The sequence below is a fragment of the Pavona decussata genome, unplaced genomic scaffold (assembly GCF_977016875.1).
Source record: "Pavona decussata unplaced genomic scaffold, jaPavDecu1.1 SCAFFOLD_85, whole genome shotgun sequence".
NCBI lineage: Eukaryota > Metazoa > Cnidaria > Anthozoa > Scleractinia > Agariciidae > Pavona > Pavona decussata.
In genome coordinates, this window is record NW_028145503.1 from 34,523 (window position 1) to 55,000 (window position 20,478).

Genomic DNA, 20,478 nt, shown 5'->3' on the forward strand with positions numbered 1-20,478 from the left:
TGACTTTAGTGGCGTGGCCATATTGTTTTAATGTTTTAAATTCCAATGTGCCGTTTTCAAAAAGAAAACTAACCCTTTTGAAGCAGTAAATCGAAAGAATAACTTCTAAGAAGCACTCGACAGTGAAAACGGTGGAAATTGGAGAGTTCAAAGCGAAGGAATCATGCTTCTGTTTGACAGTTGTAGAACCATCCAGAATACGTGGGGGAAAGATCATTGATAAGCTAAAACACACATCGCATGACTTTGTCGATTTGATGCTTAAACGCAACTGGAAATCCACTTCACAAAAAGATTAAAGGTTTGATTGTCAATTTTTACTAAAAGTTTTCATTTAGGAAAGCTTTTTGCCTGTTTTCTTTCTGTTTTTTTGATGAAACGAAAACAATTTGTAATCTTACATTGTAATCTTACACTTTTATTTACATAACCAGAGTAGAAAACGTGAGTCACGCCACGTTATTGTAATAGAATCTCCGGTACAACGAAAGACTTTTGTATGAGAAGCAAAAATATGATGAAAGTTGTCAAGTTTTCATCTATGCAAAAAGTTATGATTAGCAGTGAACTTTTCAGATAAAAAGAGTGCTCCTTTCAGCTGAAGACATTGCGGGAACTATTTTTTGGCGGCAAAATTTCAAGTAGCGCAACTCAATATCACGCAATCTTTCTGACTAAAACTGTTCAGTTAGTTCAATCGCGAAGGGAGGGAAGGTTAAAAAATCGGTGAGGCGTACAATAAATGAGGCCACTAGTGCTAAACATAGTCAACGCATCCCACGTAAACGCTCTGAAAAGCGTCTTGTTTACTTTAAATTGTTATCACGTTATAATTTTGCAACAGAACAAATACTATGAAAAGTACATTATCCGGCCTAGGTACAAAGTATTTATCATCGCCTATCTAGATGAGACGCCATGTGAACACTGTACATGTCGCTTTGAGCGAGTGAACTTGATTCAGTACTATAAAACAGTGGCAATTGATGTTGAATGGAGTGCTGCGTCGAAAATGTTCCCTGACCTCAAATGATCACCAAATATTGTGTGTCACTCAACACATTGTAACACTTGCCAAATATGGTTATGGATTGGTGCAATGAATATTCGTCTTCCGGCATGAGTCAACAGATCTCCAGCGATATAGGTAATTTCGTGTGTCGGGGAGAAAAATGGCAAAATAAAGATCGCCTCCAGGTTTTCTGTAATAGAACTCTGCTTTGTTATCAATGAATTGAATAATTAAAAAGTTATCCTGCTCAGTATTTCGGAATTTCCCCTGTTTTTGGCCAACTCGGCCGCTAATTATCAGGTGAAATTCCGCGTGATTTGGCAGTATAATTATTAATTAGTCGCTTGACCAAATTTGCATTGTTCAGGTGACGGACTTTGAATTTCCAACGACTTGACGCCATTCCTATGATAAGAAGAAACTACGTGTGTTTTTGAAAATATATTTCAGAGTAGTTAAGGGCAATTCAGATAGTATCCGCACTGAACTAAAAGCCTCGGCAAAACGTTCATACATTGTAAGTTGTAAAACACATCCACTATGTGTTGTCCAGCAATTATTAGATATGCTAATTATTGCTTTAACTTTGTTGGAAAACCAATTGTTAAGCAATTGAAGGTTTTTCCTTCCACAGCGCGCTCATTCATTGGCTAGTTCATGGTCACATGTATAGTAGCACCAGGGTGTAGAGTCCAATCATTTACACTGAACATCCGGGAACAGTGCCAATGATACGGGCTTTCCCCGTGAAAGCGGTACGCCTTGTCCGATTGTTAAGTAACTGAAGGGATTTTCCCTCCACAGCGCGCGAATTCATCGCCTAGTTCATGGTGACATGTACAATAGCTCGAGGGTAGAGAGTTTAACCATTTACACTGAACATCCGGATGGAATGGAACACGACCAATTTTAAAATTTAGTTATGGTGTCTCTCATTTAATTAAAATGTTTCTAGACCAATTACAGGAAAAAAAACTTTATTCACCTCCTAAGTAATAATTATAAACAAAAGTTTGCTCACTGCTTGGAATAAAATTTCCAAATTGTAAAACAACGTAAATCAACTTCCGGTTGCCGTCCGTGGCTCGTAAACGTCTGTGCTTAAGCTCCTTAATGTCAACGATGGAACTTTGGAACCTACTTTGAAGGCAAGGTGGCCTTCCCGAAGGTAAATTTTTACATTTTTGCGGTATCTGCAGAATGGTAGTAGGATAGTGATGAACATAAGTGGACGGCGAGCCCGTTGTGCAATAATAGATCGAGTGGTAGCTAGGCTACTTTTTCATAATTATTCTAATATAAAACAGCTTATATAAATTGAAAAAAAAAAAAAAATTAGGAAACCGCCGCCCTCAAGATTAAAAGAGCCATAAATAACCCTAGAGCGGAGGGCTTAGTGCTCACTGACTGTCCCCCTCCCCCTCTGTAAACGATTTCGCTTCCTGTGGTATATTCCTTTGACTAGAAAGGATCATGGTAAACTCCAGACTCCCGCGGGATTCGTTCTCGATCCAGACTCATGTGACTTTGCAAGATACATTTTGAAAAGCCGTTTTAAATCCTAAATGACAGTCTTTCCCTACCCTCTTCTATACTCCAGCTCGTGAAATCCCTACCCTTCAGATGCACCTCCAGTCTGCAAAAGGCAACCCTTTCGCGGGGAGCCGTCTCTTCTATAAAGTCCACTATAGGGAGAACCCTTCCCCCCCCCCCCCTTCCACCTCCTTGCCTTGTCTAGTCCTTGAATCATCCTGGTGTGGAATATGTTTTATCTAGGTTCAAGTTACTCCTATTTAAGACAGAGTTGCTTCTATTTGTAGCCAACTTTGTTTGAGAAAATAACGTGATGTGACGCCATTGGACAGTTTTGGCGACAACATATCAGATGGTAAACAAGCCAGGCAAAACAAGGCAAACCTGGGAAATCTGTTACTCGAGTTTTTTTTTTAACAGAGTGTCACTGTCTCACAGTGTTCTTGTGACCTGTTCAGGGGTAGCCAACCGCTTATTTCAATGCAACTGGATTGGATACAATTCAATATTAGAACCGATTCTATTATTTTCTCAAAGCGTTTATCGCAAATTCGACAAAAACGTGAAAGAGAATTAACTAGTAAATATCCCGAATCATTAGCTGCCTTTCAAAATAATCCCTGTGAAAATACGCGAATTACAATCAGGAAAGATGTAAAAGCGAACTTGAATTGATGAATGACAAAAAAGTTGAAGGTTAATTATACGGGCAAGGGCACGATGGCACGAACACGGAGAAAAGAAAAGTAAATATTTTTTAAACCTGGAAAAACGTGACCACATTAAGAAACATATTAGAAAACTATACATTAGTGGAGTTATCTCTACCGATCCTCTCTCGATAATGAACGCGCAAAAGCAATTCTACACTAAGTTGTACAGCAGTTCCAAAACAAAGCTAGACACTCCAGATGCAGAAATCTTCTTTGAAAATCCATATCTATCAAGGCTATCAAGTGAAGCAAGTGAGAAATGCGAAGGAAAAATAACAATTGAAGAATGCCAAAACATTATCAAAACATTCCAACTAGGTAAGATTCCTGGAAATGATGGTCTGCCAATTGAATTTTATAATGTCTTTTGCTCATCAATCGGTGAAATGGTGGTTGAAAGTTTTAACGAAGCTTATAAAGAAGGAGAAATGTCTTACTCACTAAGGCAAGGTTTCATTACACTTATCGAAAAAACAGGTAAAGACTTACTACCTACTACTGTTGACACTAAAATAGCATCCAAAGTAATAGCAACACGAATTACTAAAATTCTACCAGAGATAATCCACAGCAATCAGACTGGATATGTTTCAGGTCGATTCATAGGGGAAGCAGCTAGATCAATTTTAGACGTCATGGAATACACTAAAACATTCAATATTCCGGGTATATTCTTATTCAGAGATTTTGAAAAGGCATTTGACAGCCTTGAATGGAATTTTATGTTTAAATGCTTAGAAATTTTCGGCTTTGGTCACAGTGTTGTAAGATGGGTAGAAACATTTTATAGTAATGTATCCAGTTGTACCATAAAACAACGGATCTTTTTCTGCTAATTTTGAGTTAAACAGAGGTGTTAGGCAAGTGGATCCCTTGTCGCCATATCTATTTGTAATCGCAATTGAGATTTTAGCTGCTGCAATTCGAACTTGTACCGATATTAAAGGAATTAAGTTAGATTTAGAGGAATGGAAAATTGCTCAATACGCCGACGGCCTCACTGCTTTCTTATCTGATTTAACAACCGCACAAAATCTCTTTAAATTACTTGATCTTTTTGGGAAACTATCAGGTTTAAAGGTTAATTATACTAAAACAGAAGCAATGTGGATTGGTTCGAGCCGTAATAGCCCCGAGATACCCTTATCTCTAAAATGGCGCAAAAGCGTAAAAGTTCTTGGGGTACACTTCAGTTATAACAGAGAAGTGTCATTACAAAAAAACGTTTACGACAAGATTACCGAAATTAAAAAAACAAATACATCAGTGGAGCTGGAGAGGCCTCACTTTATTTGGTAAAGTTTTTATCATTAAAAGTCTTCTTCTCCTTAAATTGGTATACATATTTTCTATCCTCTCACCTCCCTCGGAATTTATATCGCTGAATCAAACGATAATATATAAATTCTTATTGAAAGGGCCTGACAAAATAACCAAAAGAGCTACAATTAATAGTTCTGACTATGGTGGGTTAAATCTCACTGACCTACAGACTTCGATCAAGTCTCTAAGGTTGGCATGGATTTCGAAAATTTTCAATCCTAACCGTCTCCATATAAAAGTTATCTTAAACATTTGCTTAAACCTTTTGGAGGTATTTTCTTTTTTCACTGCAACTATAATATTAATGACTATCATATTAATTCCATTTTTTATTTCGAAATGCTGCAATGGTGGTCTGAATTTCGCTCAAGTTTTGCAACGGATTCTAAAGCTTTTGATTCTATAATTTAGAAAAAATTGTAATATAAAGATAGACGGCAAACCTATCTGTTATCATAATTACATAAATACTGGTGTAATTTTTACCAGCGATTTAATGTTTTCTCGAAGCAATGTTGAATCCTTTAACATAGCAAACTGAGGGCAAGGGACTAAAGGGGTCAAATTACTTGACGTGGTCTGCTGTTCGTTGCTCTGTGCCAAAGCATTTAAAGAGAGGGGTTCACATTCCAGCGCATGTGCATGAATCTAAATGCTTTATTCCCTTTCTTATCAACTTTATGGCCTTAAAAATCCCACTCACATGTACTTCAGTAATCACATTCTATAATTAGTCCAAGCAAAATGACTGATGACCAAAATTCACAGAAAATGCTAGTGGATTGTACTCATATTGTCGATTTTGAATTTAGCGTTGACCCGTAGGATTTATTCCACGGTTGATGTATTTACAGTTATTTGCATCCGAAAAAACGCAATCATACGAAAAAAATTACCACCCGAGTTACCTATTCCCTTCCGAATGGTTCTTAAACAACGAATTAAATTAAACAGGCTTGGGTCATAGCGAGCAAAGGCGAAAAAGTATTTTGATTCATGGACATGCGCAGAACCGTGAACCCCTCCCTTTAAGGAATGTCATCGTTGACAGAAACGTCTAAAATACACTTGAGTTAAAATGCGGTAACAAAGATTTTGATCTTATCTCGAGCAAGAGGAGTAGAAACTTTATGCTTTTCTCATTCCGGAAAAAACCAAACATTCAAGAGGTTTCTATAAACTAACGTCAAATTTTAACTTAAGTGAAGAAGAGACTCGAAAAGCATTTGTACTGGTAAAATCAGTTGCACTTGAAACATTCGTACAATGTTTTCAGCTCAAAATTTTAAACAACATTTTGGTTTTGAATACCCGGTTAGTAAAAATCGGAAGGATTCAAAGTGATCTTTGTGCGTTTTGTCAAACCTCTCGAGAGATGCTAGAACATTTCTTTTACTTATGCTCTTTCTCAACAGATTTATGGACTAAATTTGAAAACTTTTGGTTAACAGTAACCACGGAGCAACTGGAATATATTAATATTATTTTAGGAGTATTAGATGAGAGATCTGACCTGCTCAACTACCTTATAATTTTACGTAAAATTTATTTGTGGAATTGCCGCAGAAATAACCAAATGCCTCTCTTTTTGCCTTTCGAAGATGTAGTCAAGAGAAAGTATGAAATTGAAAAGCTTATAGCCTCGCAAAGCAATTTAAGTTTAAAACATTCTCAGACAAAATGGAACCCTGTTTTAAATATCAATCCTAATTATTTTGTAAAGGAGTAAGGCCCGGTTCATACGTCGAACTTTACATGAGCCGAACCTAATACCTATTAAGGTTGACCCAAACAATTAAGTTCGGCAGTTGATTCAGACGTCGAACCTAACTGAAGTCGAACTTAATTAAAGCTAAAGTGAGAAAGTAGATTTTTGTGGTCAGCGGCTGTAGTTTTTACTCAACAAAATTCAAAATGGCGGGAAAGATGAATTCTGACATGGAAGAGCTTGTTTGGTAAAATAATGAAGACAGGCCAAGCACAGCTCCTATTGGTCGAGATAGGAAGAATATGACCTTCAAAGCTAATTTGCTCTTACGAGTACGTCTTTCAAAGATCTTCCTCTTCTGTACGAAAGTAGGGAAGGGTCTTTGTAGATCTCTCTTAGCAGAAGCTGATTTTCTATCAAGTGCCATTTACTCATCTGAATTATTTTAGGTTAGGCACAGAAGGGCGAAATTCCGTAACAAACGGCAAAATGTTTTTTGCGCGTTTTTTGTTTGTTTTGTAGTGCCGACATTCTTTCAAGTTGACTTCTGAAAGAGTCTTAGCGTAATCGCTGTTTGAATAGAGTAATGTTTTCTTTAAATGTTGTTTTTGAAGATTTTGTTCTGAGAAGTCTTGACGCTTCGCCTTTCATATAGCCTGTATTGGAAAGGTTCTGTCGGTTTGAAGTGCGTGTGCACATCAAGAATAGATTCTTTTTTATTTTTTTTTTTAATCTTTCGCATCTCAGACAAATATATTTAGTTGTTTCGAAAAAAGAAGAACAAGCACATTCCTCTTTTCCCGCCATCTTGTTCAGAATGAAGTCCGTTGCGCATGCCAAGTCGATGGAACGCGCAGACCTCTGGGATAGATATAATTTATATAATTTATACGCAACGTATGCATTTGGCTCGGAACATGTAAAAGTCCGACGTCTGAACCGAAGTCGAACTTTTGCCGTTTTATTCGACTGGCGCAGTCGAATAAAACGGCGGGTCGACCCAAATACAAATCTGTCGATCCTAGTTGATTCATACGTCGATCTTTACATGCGCCGAACCAAATGATTAGGTTCAGCTCATGTAAAGTTCGACGTATGAACCGGGCCTAAGTGCCGCCTGTTCTTTTGTTCTTTTTTCTTCTTTTAAATAGAATTATGTAAATTATGTAAATTTATATGTATATTTTTGATTATTTAAATCTCTGTATTGTAACTTTATATAAAGTATCTTGTAAATACAGAAAGTAATTGTGTAATTAGAGTACAATGTAGCGTGAGATTTGTATTTTCAGTTGTGTAGACAGAATATCTGTAGTATTTGTAGTGTTTGTAACTGTAGTGTTTGTAATTGTAAAAAAGTGTTACTTTGTTCAACGTTCACAGCAAATTTATAGAAAACGAACTTTTGACCTTTTTCTGATTCAAACCAATCTGGGAAACTTTACGTGCATATGTGTATTAATAACAGGGGTGGCAGTGGAACATGTACAAGATTTTCCCCGAATTCAATCATTTAGTTACATGCTCCTTCACACTTAATATGCGCATGCGTGGGTGTTTACGCGCGTTCATCCCTCACCGCCCCAACCAAACCCCCTTGAAATCCGTAAAATGCGACTATTCACTGAGAACCATTGAGAAATTCTTTGTAATAAGTGCTTTTTGTTCATCATTACGCTAGTAGTAACTGCACTCTCTTGAACTGAATTTCCATCACGATCAAAAATGCAATCATTAGGGGCTCAACTAACCGACTCACATGTCCAAGGAGATAGCTGCTAAAGTTAGCGCTGAAGCCGTGGCAGTTAACGTAGACGCGGGCCACAGGACGCGACACATAAACGCATCGTACGACCACACGTATCCTCATTCCTCGAGGACCAGATCGAACGGCATGCTAAGAAGAGGGGTAACTAGATCAAGGCGCTTAGATTTAGCAGCAGCTGAGTGGTTAGAGGACGCTTGCCGGAGACGACGGTTGCAAGATATTGCCGACCGAGCTGAACTTTAAAATGCCAAAACAAAAAATCAGCTCTATGGTTTTTAATTCTGGTGAATCGCTGGATAAAGTGTCCGAGGATGGGTTTAAATCGATAAGAGATGTCCCTCGAATTGATGACGATGAATTAATTTCAAGAGAAAGTCCGTTGAAGTCCCTTTTTGAGCTTGTTACCCTCTTACTGCAACTCTAGGCAGGGTCACTTACCAAAGAGGGCAAAAGTCTGAAAATTGGTGAAATGTTTCGTAGGTCTAGTTCAATGGGATTAACATGTGAATGTTTCATATTCTTTGGACTGATAACCCGAAGAAAGAATGATTTGTTTAATCTGTGTACAACAGTTCGAACAGGTGTTCATTCATTCGCCGTCAGTAGGGTTCAAGAAAGAAATTAAAAACGTCTTCTTGCGGTCCTCTTTCTTTTATCACCAATAAAGGTAATATCAGTTACTTTATGTAAAAAATAACTGTCCGTAAATATGAACCATTATCAAGCATTAACCACTTTTATTCTTATAATTACGTATGCAGACAATGTAACGACAGCGATCCACGTAAAATACTTGTACGCTTATCCGATCAGCTTGTTTCCCAGCTACGCTTGTTTACATAACATCACGATTTAAACAAGAGCATTTTGATGAGATTTACTGACTTATTTAACTGGAAGATTCATCGGATTATAAATTCTTATATGGCAGTCATAGTTTTATTTTATACGGTAAAGAGGTCCGTGAGGTGTTCAGAGGTTTTCGAGAAGACTTCCAGCTTCCACTTATAAGGCATCTCTTCCAACATCGCAAATGCAACAGGCAAATTTTCCTGGATGTTTGAAGGCATTGGCAGTGGGCCTGACGAAAGGAAAAAGATGGACAGTGATCATGAGTGTGGCTGCACGATGTGCAACTCTACCAATGTTAGACTAATTAAACACTACTTTGTGTCTTGAGAGGTGCATGCTTTGATTAACATCGTGAATTTGAAGCCTTCCTTTGGGTCTTAAGGGCCTAATGCGAACAGGGTAGAAAAAATTAGACACATAAGTTTGAAGGAAATTAATTAACGTTTTACTAAAGCACGCTACCAACACCAACCCAATTTCTACGGATCCCTCTCCCCTCCCCTCCCCCCTCCTCCCCCTCGCAGAATAGCACGCAACCAAAACGACAAACTGAACTGTGCAAAATCTGCATGCGCAATATGGCTTGAAATTAAACTGACGGCAGAGATTCATCCCCCTGAATGAATTCAAGGTTCCGTAAAGTGTGGATGGCTTTGATGAATTTTGTTCAAAACAGGCGGGAATTGATGTTGAGAGCGAATTGTTTAAAAGGGGATGAGCGAACTCGCGTTTGTTTTGAGGAACCAAGCTTTTAAATTAAGACTCTGGCTGACATTTTTGTGTTTTCTCCAGTCGACTTCAATCTTGACTTGCTCCGCTTCTTGCGCTCAAAACTGCACATGCCATCTTGCAAATTAACTGCATCTCAACAAACTCTCAACTAACTCCGACTATTCTCAACTAACTAGAATCTTGAATACCTACAATGATTTAGAAATCTTTGGGTTAAACGATGGAAGTAAACCTAAATATGCTTACACGGCCATACAATCCAATAACGGGTATCCAATGAAAACTCGGACAGAACAACAGTTTTAAAAAACAGAATGTTCAAATACAATCAGTGATGGGTCGGCAAGAACTCCCAAGCATGTCTATTTAGAAAACTAACTCTAATTAAAAGACCTAAATAATAAACCAACCAGACGACAACCTACAAAACGTTTATGTAGGATAACCTAAACTTTGAACTAAGTGCACCCAAGGGTTCATTTCGATGAATATCTGTTCGGAAGCGGCCTTAATAGTCTCAGAAATTGGGATTTAGCCGTAAAGAAATGAAAGCCACGATTTTGTTGGGCAAAATGTTTGCTCGTAGAGATGAAAAAATAAATTCCTTTCGTTGTCGAAGGGACAAATGTGACGTTGGCAATGCGAAAAAGGGTTAGCCTGGACTTTTCGTAAAACAAACAACAGCTAGTAAATTCGGGAAATCAATTTGAGTCTCCCAAACGTTCTTTAACTTAAAGTTGCAGTGTACAATCAGAGAGAACGAATCGAGTACGAAACTGAGATAAAAGAAGACAATAGCTTTGAGCTTCACTTTAGAGTAGGTAAAGATCTTAAAATAAGGGGCAGTGACTTGTTTGTGTAGCGAGAATTTTTTTCAAGCGTTGTTTTCTCAAACTTTACTTTTCACTTGGAGGAGACACTTTCAAGAGTTACAACTCAACACAGATTTGGCTGATTTCAGTCAAATTTGGCCAGATGCAAGAAAAATATATAGTCAAGAAAATCATGACGGGGAATTTGATATTTCTAAAAATTCTTTCCGAAGTCCTTGAAATCCATTTCCGTGCGTTAACTCCGCATGGTTTCTTGTTCAGTTTTGAAAATGTTCTGTAACTTTTGAACGCAATTGAATTAAGGAAAACTCCGACACGTTTTTTTAAGCTTTTGGGATCCTAAAGTGGAGAAAAAAAAAAAACTGAAAATATAAAAATTGCATTGAGTCGGAACTCTTGAACGACGATCTTGAGCTTCAAGCTTAGGCTTTTGCGGAAAACCTGGGAATTTATTGTTTTGGAAAAGCAATTTAAGTTTTAATTTGATATAGGGTTTTTTGGGTATCTGTGATGTAACTGAGAGGCGCTTCATCCGTTAAACTGAAGCCACCCCTGAAGGTACACACTTCCCTTAAATTTTCAGCATCGGAGCAAAGTAATCTCTATTCCAATTACACAGATATGTCTTTAAAAGATCGGCAGAAAGCGACCTGGGAACACAGCAAAAATTTGACGTATTTTGCTTGAATTAACGTAAGTTCTCGTTCGGTTCCCCTGCATGTTTGGATCAGGATCTACGTGACGGTCACGAGCTATTACGTCACACCACTAAAATAACTCAACCAAATAAGGAAATTCTATTTCCCAACTAACTATACACAGTTGGCACTCTGTTAATCTCGTACCCAGATCTTCTCATTCTTCGGTAGAGAACATCTGGTAAAATCCGTTTTCAAGTGTCAGGAATGTGACACACAGCAAACCTGCATATGCTCAACATTTGTAGCAAAAACACTTTGTTCAAGGATTGCCGAAGATGGATTTTCAAGATCATTTTATCTCTATAGATTTCCGGTAATATTTCACCCACCCTATGAAAAAAGATTAACGATTTTAAATTTCTGGGAAAGAAAAAAGCCGCCGCAAAAGTATTGTTGACAATGTTGGCCAAAGTGCTTGCGCTTTATTGCCAAGCAAAATTTTTCACGAAAATTTTAAGTTTTTTGACAGAGAGACGACGCTATGAAAAAATGTATGTTATAAGAACTTTTCGTAGTTTTAGGAAACTTTAAGTTAATTTAAATCGATACAAGAAAGACCTTTCACAGAAGGCCTGAAGTGTCAAGATAATTTGTTTGTAGGTCATGCGTCTAAGCGTGTGGAAAGCAAAGGAGTAAGAGGTTGACGCGACTTACATGGGATGATTTTCATTGACCAAGAAACTATAATCTTTCCTTTACCTTTGTCATCAGTTGATTCGGAATGCTCCTTCATCACTTGGAGTGGGGCCTTGTCCTGCGCAAAAGAAATATTGAAAATGTTATGAGAGGTAAATACTTGTCACGAGAAAAGAAGATGAACAGAGGAGACTTTTTGAACAGTTGAATGTATTTACATTAACAAACGTTATGTACCTCGCCTTTCATAGACATTGTAGCAAAACGCACGACTCGGCAGAAATCGTCAGTGTTGGTTGACTGTTTCACGCAAAAACACAACTGCTTGAACATTAAACGAAGCAAGAAAATGTATTTAGAAGTATGTGTACAGTGGTGAGATCAAATTTCGTGTTATTTGTCATGTCATGAGACACACTGTCACAATTAATTTGCTTGTGATGTTGTGATCAGTACGTCTATTTCAAATGCCCAGAACATGATCACAGTTTCTTTTAGATTGACCCAAATTAAGTAACCCTCTTAGCCGTAACAGTGATCAGCATCAAATTTCTCCTTGTAATATCACTGGTTTTTTCCACCCCCCAGGTCATTTGAATTAAGGATATGATCACCTAAGGGGAATTTCTTGATATTTAACTTCTCCCTAGTAATTTCCTAAGTATGGGGACACTATAGGAGAATTTGTTCTTTAATATTAGGGCTTCAAGGATTAAGTTCGCCCAATTGCATGCTCAAACGTTTATTTTCGTTCGAACTAAATCGTACCATAAAATAAACACCAAACCGCCAAGAAACATGTGATAAGAACACAAGAAAAGTTTGATACCTTTTTGAAACGTTTTTGTCCTTTGGTGAAAAAAGAGCAGCCTTCAAACTCCTACACCAAGTTTGACGAATGTTTAAATTTGGTGTTATATATTACGTCATGAAACTTTTAGTGACTATTTCACGTTGGTTTTCTGGCTCAGGACAAAAATAAAATTCGAATATAATAATGTTTTAAAATAGTCGCGAGGTCTGACATTTCAACTGATTTACTTTAAATTGTTATCACGTTATACCAAGTATTTATTGTCGCCTATCTAGATAAGACACCATGTGAACATTCTACATGTCACTGGGAGCGAGAAAACTTGACTCACCACTAGAAAACATTGCCATTTGATGTTGAATTTAGTGCTACGTCGCAAATGTTCCCTGACCTCAAATGATCACCAATTATTGTGTCACTCAACACATTGTGACACTTGCCAAATATGGTCATGGATTGGTGCAATGAATATTCGTCGTCCGGCATGAGTCAACAGGTCTCCAGCGATATAGGTAATTTCGTGTGTCGGGGAGAAAAATGGCAAAATAAAGATCGCCCGGCTCTAGCTTTTCTGCAATAGAGCTCTGCTTTGTTATCAATGAATTGAATAATAAAACAATTATCCTGCTCAGTATTGCGGAATTTCCCCTGTTTTTGGCCAACTCGGCCGCTAATTATCAGATAAAATTCCGCGTGATTTGGCAGTATAATTATTAATTAGACGCATGGCCAAATTTGCATTGTTCAGGTGATGGACTTTGAATTTCCAACGACTTGACGCCATTCCTATGATAAGAAGAAACTAAGTGTGTTTTGGAAAATATATTTCAGAGTAGTTAAGGGGAATTCAGATAGTATCCGCACTGAACTAAAGCCTCGGCAAAACGTTCATACATTGCACGTTGTAAAACGCATCCACTATGTGTTGTCCAGCAATTATGAGATATGCTAATGAATGCTTTAACTTTTTTGAAAAACCTATTGCTACGTAATTAAAGGTTTTTCCTTCCACAGCGCGCTCATTCATTGGCTAGTTCATGGTCACATGTATAGTAGCACGATGGTGGAGGGTCCAACCATTTACACTGAACATCCGGAAACAGTGCCAATGATACGGGTTTTCCCCATGAAAGCGTTACGCCTTGTCCGATTGTTAAGTAACTGAAGGGATTTTCCCTCCACAGCGCGCGCATTCATTGGCTAGTTCATGGTCACGTGTACAATAGCTCGAGGATAGAGAGTTTAACCATTTACACTGAACATCCGGATGGAATGGAACACTGCCAATTTTAAAATTTAGTTATGTTGCAGCTCATTTAATTAAAATGTTTCTAAACCAAATACAGGAAGAAAACTCTTATTCACCTCCTAAGTAATGATTATAAACAAAAGTTTGCTCACTGCTTGGAATAAAGTTTCCAAATTGTAAAACAACGTAAATCGACTTCTGGTTGCCGTCCGTCATGGCCTGCACCGCATGGCCTACCCCATGGCCTACCCCACGTTTTGTCCACACCCATTCGAACAGGTGTTCATTTATTCGCCGTCAGTAAGGTTCAAACAAGAAATTAAAAACGTTAAGTTTTCTTGCGGTCTTCTTTCTTTTATCACAAGTAAGGCTTATATCAGTTACCGTTATGTAAAAATTAACTTTCAGTAAATTTGAACCACTACAAAGCATTAACCACTTTTATTTTTACGTATGCAGACAATCTCACGACAGAGTTTCACATAAAATACTTGTACGATTATCCGATCAGCTTGTTTCCTAGTTTACATAACAACACGATTTAAACAAGAGTAATTTCGATGAGATTTACTGACTTATTTTACTGGAACATTTAACGAAATTTAAACTCTGATAGGGCAGTCATAATTTTACGTTATCCATGTAACATTTCTTATGCTCCTGCCTCCGTGAGTGAAGTGGTTTGAGTGAAAACTCCCGACTTCAACTTATCAGGCACCTTGTCCAGCATGGCAAATGCAACAGGCAAATTTTCCATGATGTTTGAAGGCATTGGCTGTGGGCCTGACGAAAGCAAAAGAATGGACAGTGATCATGAGTGTGCTGCATTGATTTCTTAACTTTAATATCATGATATGTAACTCTACTAATCATTGTCCTGTTAGACTAATTAAACACTACTTTGTGTCTTGAGAAGTGCTTTAATTAACATCTTGAATTTGAAGACTTTCTGTTGGTCTTAAGGGCCTAATGTCAACAGGGTAGAAAAAAATTAAACACTTTGGTGTGAAGGAAGTTAACGGTTACTGAAGCACGCTACAAACATCAACCCAATTTCCTCTTCCCCTCCCCTCCTTTCACCCTTGCAGCAGTACGAAATCTGCCTGCCCAATATGGTTTGAAATTAAACTGACAGAGATGTATCTCCCTGAATGAATTCACAGTTCCGTAAAATGTGGATGGCTTTGATGAATTGTGTTCAAAACAGGCGGCAATTCATGTTGCGAGCGAGTCGTTTAAAAGGGGATGAGCGAACTCGCGTTTGTTTTGAGGTACCAAGCTGTTAAGACTCTGGCTGACATTTTTGTGTTTTCTCCAGTCGACTTCAATCTTGACTTACTCCACTTCTAGCGCTCAAAACTGCACATGCTATCTTACAGCTTAACTGCATCTCAACAAACTCTCAACTAACTCCGATTATTCTCAACTGGCTAGAATCTTGAATATTTACATTGATTTAGAAATCTTTGGGTTAAACGATGGAAGTAAACCTAAATATGCTTACACGGCCATACAATCCAATAACGGGTATCCGATGAAAATTCGGAAATAACAACAGTTTTAAAAAAAAGAATGTTCAAATACAATGATGTAAGCCAATGGGTTTCAAGCAGTTTAAGGTCTGGGTCAAGGGCGTTTAATAGGAAAAATGGTTTATCCTAGATAACTTTAACAAATTGAATGACACTCAGCTGTAATTTGGCAGATAAAAAGGTCTTATCATTCTTAAAATCTCAAGGCATAATAAGTAGTGTTCTAGATCAACGTGACATGTCACGTGATCGTTTTCGTGAAAAAAGCAAAGATTTGACAGGTAGGCGACGGTTTTAAGAGAAAACATCAAAGAAAAACGCGTTTCTAATAAAGATCTAAATTACTTCACGTTTGGAATGATCGTCCATGATTCTCCAGGAAAAATTTGTCTGGACAAAGGTCAGAAACATTAATTCAGTTATATATATATAGAAAATTTGCCACCGTATCGCCGATTGTTTTGGTCACATGATATGTTACGTGATCAAAATTATACTTTAAGGCAAAAGAAAACATCGAGTTTTATATTCAAGGAAAATTTCATCTTGTTCTAGGCAGACAAACCGAAGATATAGAGGATCACTCATAATTTCTGAACACCCTTCAAACTCAGGCCTTAAACTGCTTGAGGTTGGCAAGAACTCCCAAGCATGTCTATTTTGAGAACTAACGCTAATTAAAAGACCTAAACAAACAGACAACAACCTACAAAACGCGCGTTTATGTAGGATAACCTATGCTTTGAATTAAGTGCACCCAAGGGTTCATTTCGGTGAATATCTGTTTGGAAGCGGCCTTAATTCCCTCAGAAATTGGGATTTAGCCGTAAAGAAATGAAATCCACAGTTTTGTTCGGCAAAATGTTTGCTCGTATCGATGGCAACCTAGTTCCTTTCGTTTTCCAAGGGGCAAGTAGGGGCAAATGTGTAGTTAAAAATGCCAAAAATGGTTAGCCTGGACTAATAAACGTTATCAGATCACTGAATCTTGTGTTCAGGTGCGTAAAACTAGCAAGTCTCCGTAAGCGGAAACAAAACAAATCATGTCCTATGTCTTGATTTTTTCTCACGTCGGCCATCACTATAAGATAACTGATAAAGGAAAAGTCGCCGGTTTTGCTTGTAGCGTTTTCACAATTACAACGACTTACTGTATTAGCGTAATTTGCAAAGCGTTTAACGGAGTGTACTCTTTTAAACGGTTCCGTTTTAACGTTTTCTTCCAATCGATACTTGTTTCCTATTTCTAGCATTAACGTTTTGGAGCGTTCATTCAAAAGCAAATTTTCACCCGAACTTTCGATAAGCAGTTGAAACTTCGCTATCTTCGCTATCCGGCTTTTTGAAGAGTGGCAAGAATTTTCGTTTTCACTGAGACAATACATGCGGTTGCATTGGTTCCCCGACAATTCGTTAGCGCTTTGTGCTGATAATTTTGCTCGCCACAGGCGCTTCTGCCTCGGCCCAACTTACAGCTTTCCTTGATGAGGTCGACTTCAGTCCTTATTTTACGAGCAAAACTGTGAGAAAATTTTCACAGGAGGTGACCGGAAGAAAAAGTGGCTTCCAAAATGATTGGCTAATTTTTTGGCGTTATGAAGTGGTATTTACTTACTAGGCGTTATAGGCGTTATGGGGCAGTACTTAGTTGTGTAGCGAGAATATTTTTGAAGCGCTGTTTTCTCAAACTTTTATTTTCACATGGAGGAGATACTTTCAAGACCTACAACTCAACAATGATTTGGCCGCTTTCAATCAAATTTGGCCAGAGGCTAGAAAAATATTTAATCAACAAAAACCTGTCGATGAATTCAATAATTCCAAAACTTCTTTCCTTGCAAAGCCATTTTCGTGCGTTAATTCCGCATGGTTTCTCGAAGAGTTTCGAAAATGTTTTGTAACTTTTGAACGCAATTGAATTAACGAAAATCTTGACACAATTTTTTAAGCATGCTTCTAGGTTCCTGGCGTGGAGAAAGGAAAAAAAAAAACTTACAAAATATAAAAACTGCATTGAGTCGAAACTCTTGAACGACGATCTGGACCTTCAAGTTTCGACTTTCTTGGAAAAGAAATGACAGCTTTAATTTGATATAGGGTTTTTTGGGTATCTGTGATGCATAACTGAGAAGCGCTTCATCCGTCAAACTGAAGCCACCCCTGAAGGTATACACTTCCCTTAAATTTTCAGCATCGGAGCAAAGCAATCACTATTCCAATTACACAAATATGTCTTTAAAAGATCGGCAGAAAGCGACCTGGGAACACAGGAAAATTTGACGTATTTTACTTGAATTAATTAACGTAAGTTCTCTTTCGGTTCTCCTGCATGCTTGGGTCACAAGATCAACATGACGGTCACAAGCTATTACATTACACCCCTACAATAACTCAACCAAATAAGGAAATTCAATTTCCCAACTAACTTTACACAGTGGGCACTCGGTTAATCTCGTACCCAGATCTTCTCATTCTTCGGTAGAGAACATCTGGTAAAATCCGTTTCATGTGTCAGGAATGTGACACACAGCAAAGCTGCATATGGTCAACATTTGTAGCAAAAACTGACTTTGTCTTATAATTGCCGAAGATGGATTTTCAAGATCATTTTAATGCTATAGATTCAGGGGTGAGCTACCTGTACGCACATACGCACGTGCGTACCTGAAAAAATCGAAAATAAAATAAAATGAATAAAAAGCAAATAAATAAAACATAATAATTCGATAAAAAACACAATTTTAATCAATTCAAGTCACTTAACTCAGCTTGCGCCTTTAGATAATTTTTATAAAGCAACGGAGTGTGTTTTTTCACAAACAAATGTCGGTTTCCACAGAGAAGCAACGTGATTAAAATTAATTATTTTAGGAAATCTCCAAGACCTGACGGAAAATGATGTGGAAGACATCTATAACCACTATGCCGGAAGACGTGCTGATGCATATGTCCCTTGATGAATTTAAATGAGAAGTGACTAGGTGGCGTTATAAGGGGTTGTTGGTTGAAGATGGCATTCCGGAGACCTTGGTGGAAACGCTGGACTTTTCTATCCCAGAATTGTACCCTGGAATTGCTGTAGCAGTCAAGACGCTTCTCACATACCCTGTGTCTGCGTGTGCTGCAGGGCGGAGTTTGAGTAGCATGAAGAGGCTTAAGACGCCACTTCGGAGTGCTATGTCTGATGTGAGGTTACTTTATCCTCGCTATCTGTAATCCATATTCACAAACATAAGGAAACAGACCTAACTGAGGTTATTTCTGTCTTTGCTGGAAGGAAAGACAGACGACATTTGTAACGCTTAACCGTTATATCCCTTATGCCTTTATGAAAGCTAAAGTCAGATCTACAGTTATATTAATTTACAGTGCCTCAGGTTTTTTGCTCTTCCCCGGTTGGCGTTGTAGATCCAGACATGTACACTTTGATTGTTTATTTGTATATTTATACTGGGTTAGTGCGTTCTTAATGCTGCTCAAAAACAATGATGTGGCCCACGGTGGCAAAAAGTGCTCATTTGTGAATAAAATCCTGAGATACCGGTAGCTTGTTGGCTTAATGAATGAAGGAATCAAAGTACTTCAATGAACCCAAGGAAGCAGCAAAGAATTTGACGACGTAGTTCCCATTTCATATCACGCTTACACGTGAAAAAAAAATTGAGGGGGAGGGGGCGGTGGAGTGGGATTTGGAAAATTGTGCGTACCTCTGGAAAAATTCTGGCTACGCCCCTGAGATTTCCGGTAATCAGTATTTCACCAACCGTATGAAAAAAGATTAACGATTTTAAATTTCTGGGAAAGAAGAAAGCCGCCGCAAAAGTATTGTTGACAATGTTGGCCAAAGTGCTTGCATGCACTTTATTAGCAAGCAAAATTTTTCACAAAACTTAAAATTTTTTTTACGAGAGAGACGACACTATAAAAAATGTATGTTATAAGAACTTGTTGTAGTTTAGTGAAACTTTAAGTTTAAATCGATACAAGAAACACCTTTCACAGAAGGACTGAAGTGTCAAGATAATTTGTTTGTCAGTCATGCGTCTAGGCGTGTGGAAAGCAAAGGAGTAAGAGGTTGACGTGACTTACATCGGATGATTTTCATTGACCAATCACATTGGAGAACCAATGTACCAGAGATGTTTTTTCCGAAGACAAACATCCGGACACGAGAATAGATAGTGACTAAGAAGATGCCTGTGTCGCTTGAGTTCTGTACATGTTTTGCGGCTATGGTGACTTCATAAATGTTTCTTACAGGGTGTCACCTATTTACAGTGTCCCTTTGAACAGCCAAAGAACATATTTGTACAGACGTGAACGTCAAAATAATGGCTTAATTTTGTTACCAATAACCCTATTAGTGCACAGAAACTAGTATCATTCATTATTGGGTGCTGATGGTTAGGATGAAAATGGATTGCAACTTGAAAAAATTAAACAGTGCTCTTAAGTCCCTCTTATGTATCTTGGAAAAATTTCGAAAACCTTTTTAAAGTTTATTCTTGTGCAGAGAATTTATTAATGCTTTTTGGCCCCCGCTGCTGCAAGAGCAAATCGTGTTTCAGTTTCGACAGACTAGATACAGCAAAATCTACGGGATAGTGCCCTTTTAAGGCCCGTTTAGTTACCAGGAATGGCTTTAATTTGTGAGTTGCTCTTCAGGGCCAACAACGTTGTGTTCATTGCGGGATAAGAAAGGTATAGTCGTGAAACCAACAGAACAAGAGACCAAATGCAAACTAAAGAAAAAGCGCGGATATCCACAGAAAAAAAATTGACAGTCTTAAAAATGAAGTGTTAGGGAGAAGGCTCCATTTAGTGTATTCACCTTTCAGGACGTAACCGTATACTAAATATCGATGATTTGAGAATTATTGGCTTTCAACTAACGATATTTTTGGTCCGCTTAATTTCGGGATACAACTTAGCTATTGCTCTGGCATGGCTGGCGAACACTTCTATTCCTATTTTTTCTCTTTATTCCTACTTATGTAATCAGTCGAGAAAACCAGTCAGGAATATTCAAGAGAAATATTTCCAATATGTTTTCTTTTATTATTTTTGGTCAC

The 20,478-nt window shown here is 37.9% G+C and overlaps 2 long non-coding RNA genes across 7 annotated transcripts in view; both read right to left on the bottom strand.

Moving 5' to 3' along the window:
- LOC146475102 (uncharacterized) overlaps positions 1-12,639 on the bottom strand; it is a 32,888-nt gene extending 20,249 nt beyond the window's left edge. For 2 of the 6 annotated variants that reach the window (XR_014865936.1, XR_014865937.1), the window contains exons 1-2: positions 12,049-12,639; positions 11,875-11,929 (exon numbers count right to left, since the gene is read on the bottom strand). This is a non-coding gene — a long non-coding RNA (uncharacterized LOC146475102). Of the gene's footprint in view, positions 1-8,774; positions 9,139-11,874; positions 11,930-12,048 lie in introns of those variants that run through there. The other 4 variants (XR_014865935.1, XR_014865934.1, XR_014865938.1 and 1 more) reach the window with 4 other exon arrangements.
- Positions 12,640-14,300: 1,661 nt separating this feature from the next.
- Positions 14,301-20,478, bottom strand: part of LOC146475104 (uncharacterized) — a 6,771-nt gene continuing 593 nt past the window's right edge. Inside the window, exon 3 of the long non-coding RNA XR_014865940.1 lies at positions 14,301-14,657. This is a non-coding gene — a long non-coding RNA (uncharacterized LOC146475104). The remainder of the gene's footprint in view (positions 14,658-20,478) is intronic.